The sequence below is a fragment of the Phodopus roborovskii genome, unplaced genomic scaffold, assembly GCF_943737965.1.
Source record: "Phodopus roborovskii unplaced genomic scaffold, PHOROB, whole genome shotgun sequence".
Classification (NCBI taxonomy): Eukaryota; Metazoa; Chordata; class Mammalia; order Rodentia; family Cricetidae; genus Phodopus; species Phodopus roborovskii.
The window spans coordinates 1779410-1794694 of record NW_026126525.1 but is presented as its reverse complement, the minus strand read 5'-3'; positions in this window follow the sequence as shown (position 1 = coordinate 1794694).

Below are 15285 nucleotides of genomic sequence, written 5' to 3'. Positions count from 1 at the left end.
TGAGCAGGGAAAAAAGAAGGGCACAGAGTACACTGCACTGGAAGCAACTGTATTTAACAGAAGGCTTTGCATAAAAAGAGCAAAGGTGTGAGAGGCCACTTGGATGTAGCAGGATTTCTTGGACCACCAGCCACCAAACCGTGACATTGAGACTCATTACTAATTATGAATGCTCGGCCTTAGCCTGGGCTTGTTTGTTTCTAGCTATTTTTTTTTAACTTAAACTACTTAAACTAACCCATTTCTACTAATGTATGTACTCATCTACTTACTATCAACCTGCTTTCCTGCTTCCTCTGTGTCTGTCTGTCTGGTCCCTGACTGGCTAGCTCACCCCCCCTTTCTTTGTGCCTGCCAGCCCTGCCTATTCCTTCTCTGCCTAGCTACTTTCTGTTCATCTTTTTATTAGACCAGTCAGGTTGAGGCTGGCAAGGTAAAACAGCAACACATCTTTACAAATGCAGCATGAACAGAAGCAACACATCTTTCCTTATTAAACAATTATTCTGCAACACAAGGAAATGCAACACATCTTTACATAGTTAAACAATTATTCTGCAACACAAGGAAGTGCAATACATCTTTACATGTTAAACAAATATTCTGTTCCACAATACCTGGAGACTAAAGACATGAAGCTAATGTTTCTACAGTTGTCCTGAACCTTTGCTTCATAGTGACCTCTTCAAAGAGGCCAGTAGGGACGGGGCAATCTCTGTGGTGATCACACTGTCCTTAGAGAGTTTAGTTGTGTTACTGCTGATATTTTCACTAACAGAAAATTTCCCTTCAATGTCATGAGTTTGTTGTTTGTTTAGAAAGAGCAAAATTTCCTCATAGAGAGATCTGTGGAAATATTAGCCAAGTCACTCCTGTTTAGACAAGTGCAGCAGGCTGCAATAAGTTCTTCTCCTCTTCCTGGACTGGCTGTCATGTCGACGTGGGTTACATATGTGTGACAGCTCAGAATAGTGGGTGGATCCTCATGGCAGAGGTTGGGAGGCAGAGCTGCCATCTCCAGTGGGATTTTAAGCACATGAGGTGTCTAGAGCAGTGGAGGCCCCAGGACAGGTAGCAGATAAACACTTGAAAACCTGATGTTTTGAAGTCTAGAATGTTTTGATTTTCAACTAAGGTACAGACATGATAATTTCTTTTTAGGAAAAAGGAAATAATGGTTTAATGCAATTTATTAGTAAAGCAGTATTCTATTCTTTAAAGTAAAAGTTTCCCTTGGTAGATGTAACAGGATGGAAAGGAGAGACAGGGAAGATGAGTCGGTTATTATCGCTATGACCCTGAGTCACTAATGAATGTGATGAAGCATTCAGTAAGTTACACTTTAAAAATTCATTGAAAATGAAAAGGGGTCACATGCTATCTTATTTGCATTATCTGCATCTTTTCTATGCCCAGCATTTCTAAAAAAATATTTTATCTGTAATTTTAGCTCTTTTTCTATTTGGAACTCAAACTTTTTTTTTTATTAGAAAATTCTGAGTTACTTTAAAGCACTTTGCATCTTTGTTTCTGTTCTGTTCTCTCCTCCCCTCCCTTCCTCTTTCTTCTCCTCTTCCCTCCCTTCCTCATCTCCTCCCTCCCCTCTTCCCCCTTTCCTCCCTCCCCTTCTCTTTCTCCCTCTTCCTCTCCCTTCAACAGGTCTTACAATGTAGGGCTCATCTCAAACTTACCATTCCCTGTCTCAGTTTCTTGAGTGTGTGATTACTTGTGTGCTCTACCACTAATCAAGTCTTATTTTATGACAGTCTAAGTACCTTGTTTTAGGTTCCTAAGAACTCTCTAGAAACAATAGTGGTTTCCTAATGGATCTCTTAAAATTCAGTCTCAACCTTTCCCAATATTTATTTGTCCATTCATTTCACCCTGTATATAATTATCAAGTGGCTTCCATAACTGGCTCTCTACTGAGTACCATAATAAAGGGCAAAGGAGAGGAGATCGGTCCTTTCCTGTGCTTGGGAAAAATGGGCATAGACTGTGCTGGCTGGCTGATGTCAGCTTGACACACAAACTAGAGTTAACTGAAAGGAGGGATCCTCAGTTGAGAGGATGTCTCCATAAGATCAGGCTGTAGGCAAGCCTGCAGGACATTTTCTTAATTAGTGATTGATGATGGAGGGCCCAGCCCACTGTGAGTGGTGCCATCCCTGGGCTGGTGGTCCTGCATTCTATAAGAAAGCAGGCTGAACAAGCCATGGAGAGCAAGCCAGGAAGCAGCACCCTCCATGGCCTCTGCATCAGCTCCTGCCTCCAGGTTCCTGCCCTGTTGGAGTTCCTGTCCTCTCTACTTTTGGTGATGAACTGTTATATGGAACTGTGGGTGAAATAACCCTTTTTCTCCCGAAGTTGCTTTTGCTCAGGTGTTTCATCACAGCAATAGTAACCCTGACTAAGACGAATTGTTTCCTGTGCAGTGGGGTATTCCTGTGAGAGACCTGAGTGTAGTGAGATATCCAACGCCCCCATACATGTTGCACTGACCATGCCCATTAGGGTGTGGGGACAGGTGCAGGCATGACACGTGGGGTCTAGGTCTGGGGTTCTGAACCCCAGTTCACACTCTTACTTCCTTGTCAGAGATGGAGAGCATCCGGAGGCATCCTTGGAGCAGGAACCGTGGCAGTCATCTGTTTCTGGTGTGAGTGATTTCTGCCTGAATAAACATCCATCAGCCTATACTGTCTCAGAATCTTATTTCCCATGCAATACCTGAGCATGATTTTGGGAGGACTGGGGAAGAACTTAAGGAGTTTGGGCTAGAAAAGTCACTGAGTCTTGAGAGTTCAGTGGGCTGTTCTGAAGGGGCTTGGGAGATAAGAATGTTGGGAGCAGTGTGACGGTGGAGGCCTGGCTTGTGAAGTTCCAGGGGGGAGTTTGAGAGTCCCTGTTGTTTTATTTTGAGTTGAGAATCTGTGGTTCTGGTTAGCTGGGACTGAAGAATGAACAAGAGATCAGGAACACTGATGTGAAATCTTTGCCTTACTGGAACAATTGATGCTGGTTGGCTGGAGCTGAGAAATTAGTGACTAAGAAGAGCCCAGCATCAATCACTGAGGTGAAATCTCCTGGAAGTGCTTCACACAGTCAGCACACAGAAGCAATGTTCTAGACCTTGTGCTGGCAGCTGACCTTGGTGGCATAAGAGCCATCTAGGTGGTACTGGTTTTAAAGACATGAAAAGCAGCTGAGGCTTGGCACTGTGAGAGGCCAGGAGAGGCTGTTGGCTAAAGCAGTCCAGGTGCAGCAGGGACCTAGCATTTGAAACATCAGTGCCACGAGATGACCACCACATCAGCAGTGGCGAATCAGCCTGAGCCTGGGAGCTTGGAGGGCCAGCTCTGTGTGCTGCCGAGGACAGAGCCCATGTGGTTTGTTGTGAGTGGGTTCTACATACTGGGCATTTATTATTCACACTGTTGGAGCTCTGTTACACTTTGTTCAGATTGTGAATGTGCCCTTGAAGCACATCTTCTTCCCTCTTGAAGAACGTATTTAACTTAATTCTGAGGTGTACAAGAGATCACAGCTGAAAGACTTAGAACTTTAAAAAGAGATTTTGGATTTGTGTTTGAATTTGTAAAGACAGACTTTTAAAGTTACTTATGTTTTATACTGTGGTATTAATATTAGCATACCATCTTAGGGATAAATGAGAAAGATTTGAAAATTAAAGTGATGTGTTTATGTGTAAAGTTGACAAGGGCCAGTTGTGTTAGCTACTTTATGTTAACTTGAGTCACTATATGATCGGGCTGTAGGCTAGCCTGTATGGCATTTTCTTAATTAGAAATTAATGGGAGAGCCCAGCCCATTGTGGGAGGGGCCACTATTAGAAAGGGGGCTGAACTAGCCAGGAGAGCAAGCCAGTGAGCAGCATCCTCCGTGGCCTCTACATCAGCTCCTGCCTACAGGGTCCTGCCCTGCTTGAGCTCCTGTCCTGACTTTCTGTGAAGATGGACAGTACTGTGGAAATGTGAGCCAAATAGACCCTTTTCTTCCCATTTTTGGTCACAGTGTTTCGTCATCACAATAGTAACCTCACTAAGACACAGGCCCACCTGTGACTAAGAATTGTTCACTACTGCAAAGGCAAATCAGACAACACTGGTGTCAAAGCAACCTTTTTGTTTGTTTTGTTTTTTTAATTCTGAAAGTCTCATATACAGCCCACACTGGCCTTCAGTTTGCTATTCTTCTGCTTCAGCCTTTTGAGGGGTAGGGGTACACTATCCCTAGCTAAAAATTAGTCTTTGTAAAACTCAAATCTGATCATGCTTAAAGTCTTTCACTCAACTTCAGTGGCCTTAAGCATTAAGTCTACCACCTAACACAGCTTCTAAGAAGCCATTCGTGTGCCTTTATGTCTCACAGGCCACCAAAGTCAGAGATTTCTCAACAAGTGTTAACTGAATGCAATTTTTAGAAAGCAGTTTAAAGACAATGCTGAGGTTTTCCACATTAATAGACAATTTTTAGTTTTGAAGTGAATTTCTAAACATTTTATTAAAAGGAAAAACTGCTTCGATCAATTTTGGAGCCCCGACGGCAGGCATTAGACTATATTTTTTAATCACTGAGAACAGTGCTAGAATTTTGATGGAAATATCAGAAACGTCTTATTTCTAGAAAGAGAAAATGTTGCCTTTTTTGTGTGGTAGAAGTCTGTACTAAGGGTAAGGAAAAGTAGATTGACATTTGGTCATTATTTCTTATCAGGGATGTTTCACTCGCAATGCTATCTGACAGCTATATTCTGGGGCTGACAGCATTGAACCGGCTTAATTCCCACCGAACAGCTCTAAATAGGCAGAGATGCAATCAGTTTAACAACCCCTGGAGGCAATGAAGTCTCTCCTTTGAAGGAATACTCAAGGGGAAGAAATCTAAGATTTATAAAGGGCAGCAAGCATTCGAGAAAGGGGCAAAGTTTACATGTGAGCCTATAATTGATGTTTCCTTTGTTGGAGAAGAGAGCTTGAGGATGGTTTAAGAATGAATCTTTAACAAGTTCTAATTTGCACTAACAAGTGTGTTCAAGAGGTAAAGGAGACCCGTGCTTGTGCGGGTTCTATTTCTAACAGCTGGCTAAGAACATGTGGAGGGGTCATCAAAGTATGAGAAAGAAACTTTTAAGATTAAACTGGAAGGCTTTCGCTGAGCCTCTTGATGTTGATGCCGGAGGGTCACCGTCACTACAGTGTTGATCAGGCCTCATGGCTGTGGTGTGCACTTGTTTAATATGTATGTGCGTGTGTGAAGAAAAATCCCATTCCAACATAATGCCACCCTCATTCTAAATGATCTTGGCAGCTCAACTTTTGTTGGTAGTGAGTGAGCTAACCACAGCATAAAGAGGGTGTATGTTTACTGCATCCTAGTTTGTGATCTCCACCCGCTGTTACTAGCTGTTTCTCTTCTGGGGATATCACAGTGTCACCTGTAGTTTTCTCATCTCTAAGATAGGGATGATAGTTTTAATTGGGGCAGTTCGTTATTGTGAAGTTAAAGAAGAGGGCTTAATAAGTGCGGGTTATAGAGGAGGAGTGGGACTCAAGGTCTTACTCTGTCAAATAACGTAGGTTCAATAGTGAGGTAGAGAAAGTACTGGGGGTACTAGAAGAAATGGGTCAGGATGCAGAATCAACTTCTGCATCTTAGACTCAGTTCCTAGGGAAGTAACTCTGTCCTTGTAGATGGAATCCAGGAATTTGATCCTGAGACTTCATAATTCCCAAGTATATTATGATGTTCTTGTTCCTTAAGTCATGAGGGTCAGGCATTCCAGTAACACCAATCTCCAGCTTTCCATACTATCTATCTATCTATCTATCTATCTATCTATCTATCTATCTATCTATCTATCTAATCTTCTATCATTGTCTGTCTCTCTATTATCTATATCTATCTATTTATTATCTATCTACCTATAATTATCTATTACCTATCATTTATCTACCTGCCTATCTATCACATATCTATTTAGCATTTATCTATCATTATCTATCTATCATCTATTTACTATCTACCATCTATATCTATCATCTATATTCCTATATATCATTATTTATATCTATCATTTATCTATCTTTCCATCGATTTACCTTCTTATTATCTCTTTGTTTCTATCATCTATCTGTCACCTATTCATTTTGGCTTGCTGGAGATTGAACCAAAGACCCTGAGATTCTGGCCAGCTAATTCTGTATATACCTTCACTTTACGAGTGTAGATGTGTGTAGCTGATCACTGGTCCTTAACAGTTTGACTCTTATTTGCTGTTGTTTTCTTTAGTTCTGTTTCATTTCTGTTCATCTCCTGATGACTGTCCATGCTTTGGGTGTGTTGTCTCACTCACACTATGGTAGCTGCAGTCTCTGCAGCAGGACTGGGTAGGCAGGAGATAGCCTGTGCTTTCTCCAGATAAACTGTAGACTTACTTGAAGCGTTTCATTCATTTGCTGAATTCTTTTCATGTTTTTAGTCTCAGATGAAATATCATTTCTTTCAACAAGCTTTCCTAGGTCTTAGACACCCCTCCAGTGGTCCTGAGGAGGAGTTCTGAGTCACCACTGTCACTATGTAGGTATTGTCACTGCTCTTGTTCTTGACCCATTTCTTTGAGTCTGTGGTAGGACTGTACCTTATTCTCCTCCTGAGGGTGGTGTGGTCATATGGTGTGATGTGCCTGGTGATTTGTGAGTAGAAATGGAGTCCCAGCATTCAAGCCCAGACTGTTCTCATGCCTGGCAGTGACAGAAGGCCATGTCATTGCAGAGTTGTGCAATGGTCATGTGAGTGAGCATTAACAAGGCTAGCTATGCATGGTCCCAGCAAGAATCAGACCAATGCCTTGTAGCCACTGGGAGCTGGAGCTTGTTCGTCATGAGTGTTTCCATTTGTATTTTGTCTGTTTGCTTTTATTTCAGACAGAGTCTTACTTTGGTCCTGTCTGGCCTGGAATTCAATGTAGCCCAGGCTGACTCGAACTCATGGCAACCCTATGTCTGTATTCAGTACCCGGTACTACAGTATATTCTGACTAAGCTAACTTGCTGAACCCCCATCTTGTTTGCCATTTTGTCCCCAGAGCCTTGTTACAGGACTGCCTGACACAGGGACTACAACTAATGAATCATTCATAGAATAAAATGAATGTCAAGGAATGATCTGTCCCAAGATTTACCTCTCTAGTTGTCAGACTCATGGTGTGGTACAACTGTGGGGAGATGGGGGAGCAAAAGGAATATTATCTGCCAGCAGAAGAGACGACTGTGTTCCCATATTTAAATGTTAGAATATGTTTTCTTTAGAAAAAAAGAGACTGAAACAAAAACAGGAAGGGAAAAAAAGCGTATCGGCACTGGGTAAAATGTACACTGCAATTTATGGACAAGTAAAATGATGACATCCAGGAGACCGGGGAAGAGCATAGGAGTCACAAGAAAAAAGGCTATGGGGCCTTCATCCATTTATTGTTGTGTGTGCTCAGTGTGCATGTGGGCTTCAGTGTAAAGAATGGGATATGACGTCTCTCCCTCGCTGCTCATGTTCAAGGGAGGCTAGTTGGGATGCAGTAGAATGGGTAATGCTCTTGGAAAAGAGCCCGGGAGGCTGTATCACTTCTTCTGGGAATGAGGAACTGGCAGAAGTACATTTTAATTGGGCCCTGTCCATTATCTGAACTCACTTTTATTTCCATGGACTGTGCCTATATTCAGTCTCCTACAATGCTCACGTGTGGCCTTTGTTATCACCTAGACTGTACCACGTGAATAAACAGCCTGTGAGCCCCCTTCTGATGACCCCAGCCCTCCCAGTTTGCCAAGTTACAGTGCTACAGTGGTTCCTTTGAGTTCTCTGTGGCTTTCCCTCTTAGACAATTCCTGCGGAAGACTTGAAAGCACAGGGCTGGATGGAACACATTTTGGGCATGTGTTTGCTGATATCCTCAATTTTTCTATTCTTTTGTTGTCCTTTTGCAGGTTTATTTGAAAAAACCACTTTGGACCAAGCCAGCTGTGTCTTTTCCATGTTTGTATTTGGACGAATAGAAAGAAATAACAGGAACACTTGTAACATTTAAAAAACCAGCATTCCCAAGTGGCACTGACATTTCTTAGTAATACTTTTATATGTCTGCACTGCTGTTCTTTTCAGTCCTCTGTGGTGACTGTTTCAGAGCTCCTCCCTCCCAATACATTGAGCTCTACACCTTCTACCTTGTACCACACACTCAGCAGATGGCCAGGCCCATGTCTTTGAAGAACTGTGGTTCTCAACTGTGGGTCAAGACCCTTCTGGAGGTCAAGTGTCCCTTAATAGAGATAACCTAACCATCAAAAATCACAGATATTTACACTGTGATTAATAATAGCAGCGAAATTACAGTTACAAAATAGCAATGGAAATAATTTTATGGTTGGGGGTCACTACCACACAAGGAACTGTATGTATTAAAGGGTCAGAGTATTAGAAAGGTTGGGAGTTACTGTTCTAGAGGAAATAGAAACCACCAGATTGGTACTTATTTAACTTCCTGAAGTCAATCTAAAGGACACTGAGAGCTACTGTCACACATTTCTTCATCTATCCAATTAAATGAAGCATTGGACTTCTGTCTATCCTAAATTAATAATGAGGGTGGGCTTGTAAGATGGAGAAATAACAGATTTGGACCTAAGAAAGGATATTTAAGACTTTTAAACTCTTTGTTTTGAGAGAGGGTATCATGCAACCTATGATCGCTTTAAACTCTTAAACTCCATGTATAGCTGAAGCTGACCTTAGACTTCTAACTTCTTGTCTCCACTTCCAAGTGTTGGGTTATATATAGGCAGGCAGGAGCCATCACTCTTGGCTTCCTAACAGTCTTGAGGCATAGAAATATTAGGAATGTTGGCCAGCAGGATGGCTCAGTGGGCAAAAGCTCTTGCTGTGCATGCCTGATGACCTGAGTTCAATCCCCGGAACCCCCACCATGGAAGGAGAGAACCGGCTCATGCATGTTGTCCTCTGACTGCCACACGTGTGCCGTGTGCTCCCAGCTCAAACACATACACCACACATGTACACGTTCAACCAATCATTAGAAAGTTTTAAAAAGTTAAAAGAATAACTATTATAGCACAAATATACAAAGAAGAGATTACCAAAGGGGCTGGGTGGAGCAGCCAGAGTCAGGTAATGGAGAAAGGGGGAATGAAGGATGCAAGGGAGGGAGGCCCTTCAGGAGAGAGGGACAACTGTCCATTCCAGTCTCCAAGACCCAGAGAAGTCAGGCAAGGTGAAAAGCGACAAGTAAGGCCACGGGTCATCTTGATGAGAGCGCTTCAGTATAGACACAGGAACCGGCTGAGGAGCGGCACAAGAAAGAGGAGAGGAGAGCCCTACTCTATATTTCTACTTTACAAGGCACAGCTGTGGAGAGGAGGGAGGTCAAGTAGCAGGCTTGCTGCAGAGTTGTGGGGCTGTCAAAAGATATGATTACGTTTTTATGATGGAGACATACATATTTTAATGCCTATGGGGAAGAATAAGTAGGATTGAAGAAGCAAGGTGGTGAGAGAGAGTTGAGTATTTGAGAGATTAAGGTCTAGGTGAAAGCAGGAAGGGATGAAATCCGAGGGCTTTTGTAGCCTCCTCTTTCTACCTGCAACAGAGTTGTCTTTTTACTCTGTATAATGTTTTCAAGTATTATCTACATGCTAATGACTCCCAAACCTATGGCTGCATGCAAAATCAATCTCCTGAGCTCCAGGAGTTTCTCTATCCACCCAGAAACTTAGCCTTGTGGCATGAAAAGTGGGGTTTATTATTATTTACTCATTTGTTATTTCCAAGTTTCTTATGTTGGGTAAAGGAACTGCTGTCCAACCAAAGCTTAACAGATATCTTTGGTTCCCTTCACCTTGTCTGTCACTTTCACTGGCTGACTAATTCCAGGGACTGGCTTATGCTGTCACTCCTCTAGGAAGCCCTCTGTGGTCTCTACAAGTGGGACTAGGGGTTTTCCTATCTTTGCATTTGCCACTTATTTGTAATCACCTTTTAATGAGACTGTAACCTACACTGGCAAGCACAGAGCTTGTCTACTTCATTGTCTGCTACCCTGAACACAGCGGGTGCTGGATAAATGTTAACAGAAGGAATGATTATAGTTGACAATATGTGTATACCACCATGGTGGTTAATCTTCATCATCAACCTGATTGTGTTAAGAATCACCGATTAACCTAGAAGAGGATGACCTATGTTGAATTTGAATGACACCATCCCATGGGCTGGGAGCCTGGATGGAATATAATCAGGCTGTGGCGTTGCATTGCCTTTGGTTCTTGGTCACTCTGCTGCCGTAAAGCACTGGTGTGGTTCTGTGGTGCCTAGCCGGGCAGGATGTGAACCTGAGAGCAAGTTCCACATCAGAAGTTGGAAGCTCAGATTTGGAGGAGTACAGGAGAGAACATCTATGTGTGTGGGTGCCAGCAAGAAGGGGACGGGACCCCTTCTGTTAGATAGGTAAGCTATCAAGGGCTTAGTCTGTGTCAGGTTAAGCCAGGTTGCTCTTGTAACAACCTAGTCATCAAGCTGAGTTTCAGAAGTATGCATAACTTGCAGAAGGCCTCGAAGATGGAACCCCATGATGCACGATCCACACTGAGCCAGAGGTGAGAAGGTGTGAGCCTGCTGCTTGGGATCACCCTGAGCAAGACACTGTTGTTTCTGCAGGTTACACAATAAGTTTGCTTTGTTGGCTCCTACCCAGGTCATCTACAAAGCTGACATGTCTTGCTGCAAATTGCATCCCATTGAGAGTTTTTGCATAATACAGAGTCCTGGGCCCACTCCCTGAGGCGGGATGGTCCAGTAAGTGCATGTTTTTAATCATCCCAGAAAATTATGGAGCATTGCACACCACCTTAACACCCTCACTTCCATAGCTGGGGCAGCATCCAGGACTTATATGGCCATGTATTATGTAAGAGGTTCATGATGTCTCAGGTAGAGTCTATACTGGCTGCTCAGTCCTGGCTGAGGAAGTGGGGGAAGTATGCCAAATGTTTCATTGGCTTCTCAAATTCCATGCATCACAACGTGGAATCATAGGCCTGGCACACAGAATGCAGTGTGGTGGAAAGTTGCTGAGAAAGGCATTCCTGTTCTATGTTCTCCATAGAAAGCCGCCACTCTGTTAGGTTAGTGGAGACGCCTGAATATTAGGTTTGTGTTTGTGTTCTACATGAGTAAAGAAGCAGTAAGAATTTTGTCTGCAGCAGGCTAAATCATCCCGAGGGAGCAGTCTACATCACTGGAGTGTAATGAAATGAGTTGTCACCAGCAGCTGCCAACATTGTTGCTGGTGACTTAGAAAAAGTCTGTCCTGAGCAGGCACCTTCCCAGTTGTGTTTACTTTTGTGCAGGGATGGAGGCTGATTACATGGTGGAGGGGTTAATTCTTCTTTTGTCCTGAAGAACATCAAGGAAAACTGGCAAAAGAGATGAGATGACAACTGTTTATATAATTAGCTTCTTGATTTAGATAATTATACTGTAATTATGAAGCGATGAGTGTCACCATGTGAAGAAATATCTACCTGGATCTGGAGCGAGGGCTCAACAGCTGAGAGTACTTGATGATTTTGCAAAGGACCTGATTTGGGTTCCCAGCACCCCAGGTCAGTGGCTCACAGAAGGGATCTGTCACCCACCCACCCACCCACACACACACAGCATAAAAATTAAAAAACAGAAATATACATGCAGGAGTCCCCACCTGCTTGATCTTTGACCCCCATTGCCAGGCCTCTGCTGGGGGTGATTCTGGGACCAGTTCAGGTCGAATCCTCCCACATGCTTCCCTGGAAACTCCCAGAGTTAGATTCTCATCTCTCTCCCCCCCTATATTCTATCCCTAGATAATACAGCTCTAGTACTCTAATCCACAACCCCCCCCCCCAGAACCTGTCCAACCCCAATCCCATGGCCTACCTAGCCCACAGCCTCACTGCTCTGGTTGAGCACTGGACCAGAGGGCATGTCCAACAATCCCAACATCAATGGGAAACTTCCTGGATCTTCTCTGAGCACACTAGTCCCACCTATCCTGAGTCCCCGCCCATTGCTGGGCCCCTGCCTGAGGAAAGACCTCCTAGAGAGTTTGGACCACCCAGAGCTACAGACATCAAACTCCAGACCCACCTAAGCCCACCGGGGGAGTAGCGGGGAGAGAGAGAGAGACGGGGAGAGAGAGAGAGACAGAGAGAGAGACTCCACCTGCACCCACTGGAAGAAGCGATGGAAAGATGGCAATACAAGAAAACACCTAACAATAGAAAAACATGACACCACCAGAAGCTAGGGACTCTACACCAACTAGAACGGAACACATCAAAGCAGATGAAGCAGAAGAGAATGACTTAAAAAATATCTTCGTAAAAATGATAGAGGCCCTCAAAGACGATGTGAGAAAATCCCTTAAAGAAATGGAAGAAAAAAACAAAAAAGTGGAAGAAATGAACAAATCTCTTAAAAAAAGTAAGGAAAGCCAAGAAAAACAAAACAAAACAACATCAACAAAAACAAACAAAAAACAATAACAGGTGAAGGAAACAGTTCAAGACTTGAAAACTGAAATAGAGACAATAAAGAAAACACAAACTGAGGGATTGCTTGAAATTGAAAAACTGGGCAAATGATTGGGAACTACAGATACAAGCATAATCAACAGAATACAAGAGATGGAAGAGAGAATCTCAGGCACTGAAGATAAACTAGAGGAAATAGATTCATTGACCAAAGAAAATCTTAAATCCAACAAATCCTTAACACAAAACATCCAGGAAATGTGGGACACCGTGAAAAGGACAAACCTAAAAATAATAGGCATAGAGGAAGGTGAAGAAGCCCAGCTCAAAGGTGCAGAAAACATATTCAACAAGATCATTGAAGAAAACTTTCCCAATCTGAAGAAGGACATGCCTATGAAAGTACAAGAAGCATACCGAACACTAAATAGACTGGACCAAAGAAAAAAGACCCCTTCACACATAATAATCAAAACACCTAACATACAGAATAAAGAAAGACTATTAAGAGCATCAAAGGAAAAAGGCCAGGTAACATATAAATGCAGACGTATCAAAATTACACCTGACTTCTCCATGGAAGCTCCGAAGGTCATATGGTCCAGTATAGATGTTCTACATGTACTAAGAGTCCATGGATACCAGCCTAGGCTACTATACCCAGCAAAACTCTCAATCACTATAGATGGAGAAAACAAGATATTCAATGACAAAGCCAAATTTTCACAATGCATATCTACAAACCCAGCCCTACAGAAAGTTCTGGAAGGAAAACTCCAACCCAAGGAAGTTAACTATGCTCACAATGACATAGGCAATAGATAATCCCACTTCACCAGAACCCAAATGATAAAGCAGGGCAAATATATTCACTATACTACTGCCAACAACAAATCTAAAACAAGAATTAACAATCAATGGTCCTTACTTTCCCTCAACATTAATGGTCTTAACTCGCCTATAAAAAGACATAGGCTAACAGAATGGATATAAAGACAGAATCCATCCTTCTGCTGCATACAAGAAACACATGTAAGTTTCAAAGACAGGCATTACCTCAGGGTAAAGGGTTGGGAAAAAGATCTTCTAATCAAATGGACCCAAGAATCAAGTAGGTATAGCTTTCCTAATATCTAACAAGTTATACTTCAAACCAAAATCAACTAAAAGAGATGAAGAACGTCATTTCATATTCATCACAGGAGAAATCCATCATTACAAAGGCTCAATTCTGAACATCTATGCCCCAAATACAAAGGCACCCACATTCATAAAATAAACACTACTAAAACCCAAAGCTCACATAAAACCTCACACACTCATAGTGGGAAACTTCAACACTGCTAGACAGGACCACCAGACCGAAACTTAACAAAGAAATAAAAGTTGTGTGTCAATTGGGTTTAACAGATATCTATAGAACATTCCATCCAAACACAAAAGAATATACTTCTCTGTGCCACATGGAACCTTCTCTAAAATCGACCACATACCAGGCAACATAACAAACCTCAACAGAAACAAAAAAAAAAAAAATTGTTATAGTCCCCTGTATCTTATCAGACCACCATGTTTTAAAGTTGGAATTCAACAACACAAATCGCAGAAACCCTACAATTGCACCATACCTGGGTCAAAGGAGAAATGAAAGAAATTAAGAACTTCCTAGAATTCAACGAGAATGAGGACACAATATAACTGAACTTATGAGACATCTTGAAAGCAGGGCTACAAGAGAAGTTCATTGCACTAAGTGCCCATATAAAGAAAATGGAGTATAGTCACATTAGAGAATTAACAGCACAACTGAAAGCCTTAGAACAAAAAGAAGGAAACTCATCCCGGAGGAGTAGATGCCAGGAAATAATCAATTTGAGGGCTAAAATCAATAAAGTAGAAACCAGGAAAAAAATATAAAAATTAATACAACAAAGAGTTGGTTTTTTGAGAAAATCAACAAGATGGACAAACCTTTATCTAAACTAACAAAAAAGTACAGAGAGGACATGCAAATTAACAAAATCAGAAACAAAAAGGGGGACATAACAGTGGACATTGAGGAAATCCAGATAATTTTCAGGTCATACGCTGAAAACCTGTACTCCACAAAATTTGAAAATTCAAAGGAAATGGACAAATAACTAACATTTACCAAAATTAAGTCAAGAATAAGCAACTTAAATAGACCTATAACCCCTAATGAAATAGAATCATCGAAAGCCTTCCAAAAAAAAAAAAAAAAAAAAAAAAAAAAGCCCAGGGACAGATGGCTTCAGTGCAGGATTCTACCTGAAATTCAAAGAAGAGCTAATACCAATACTCCTCAAATAGTTCCACACAATAGAAGCAGAAGATTCATTACCAAACTCTTTTTACGAGGCTATAATCACCTTGGTACCCTAGACACACCTAAGAAAGAGAACTACAAACCAATATCCCTCATGAAAATTGATGCAAAAATACTCAATAGTTATTAATATCGGCAAATCGAATCCAAGAACACATCAGAGAAATCATCCACCATGACCAAGGAGGCTTCATCTCTGTGTTGAAGGGATGGTTCAACATATGAAAAATCTATCAACGTGATCCACCATATAAACAAACTGAAAAAGAAAAACCATGTGATCATCTCACTAGATGCTGAAAAAGCCTTTGACAAAATTCAGCATCCTTTCATGAT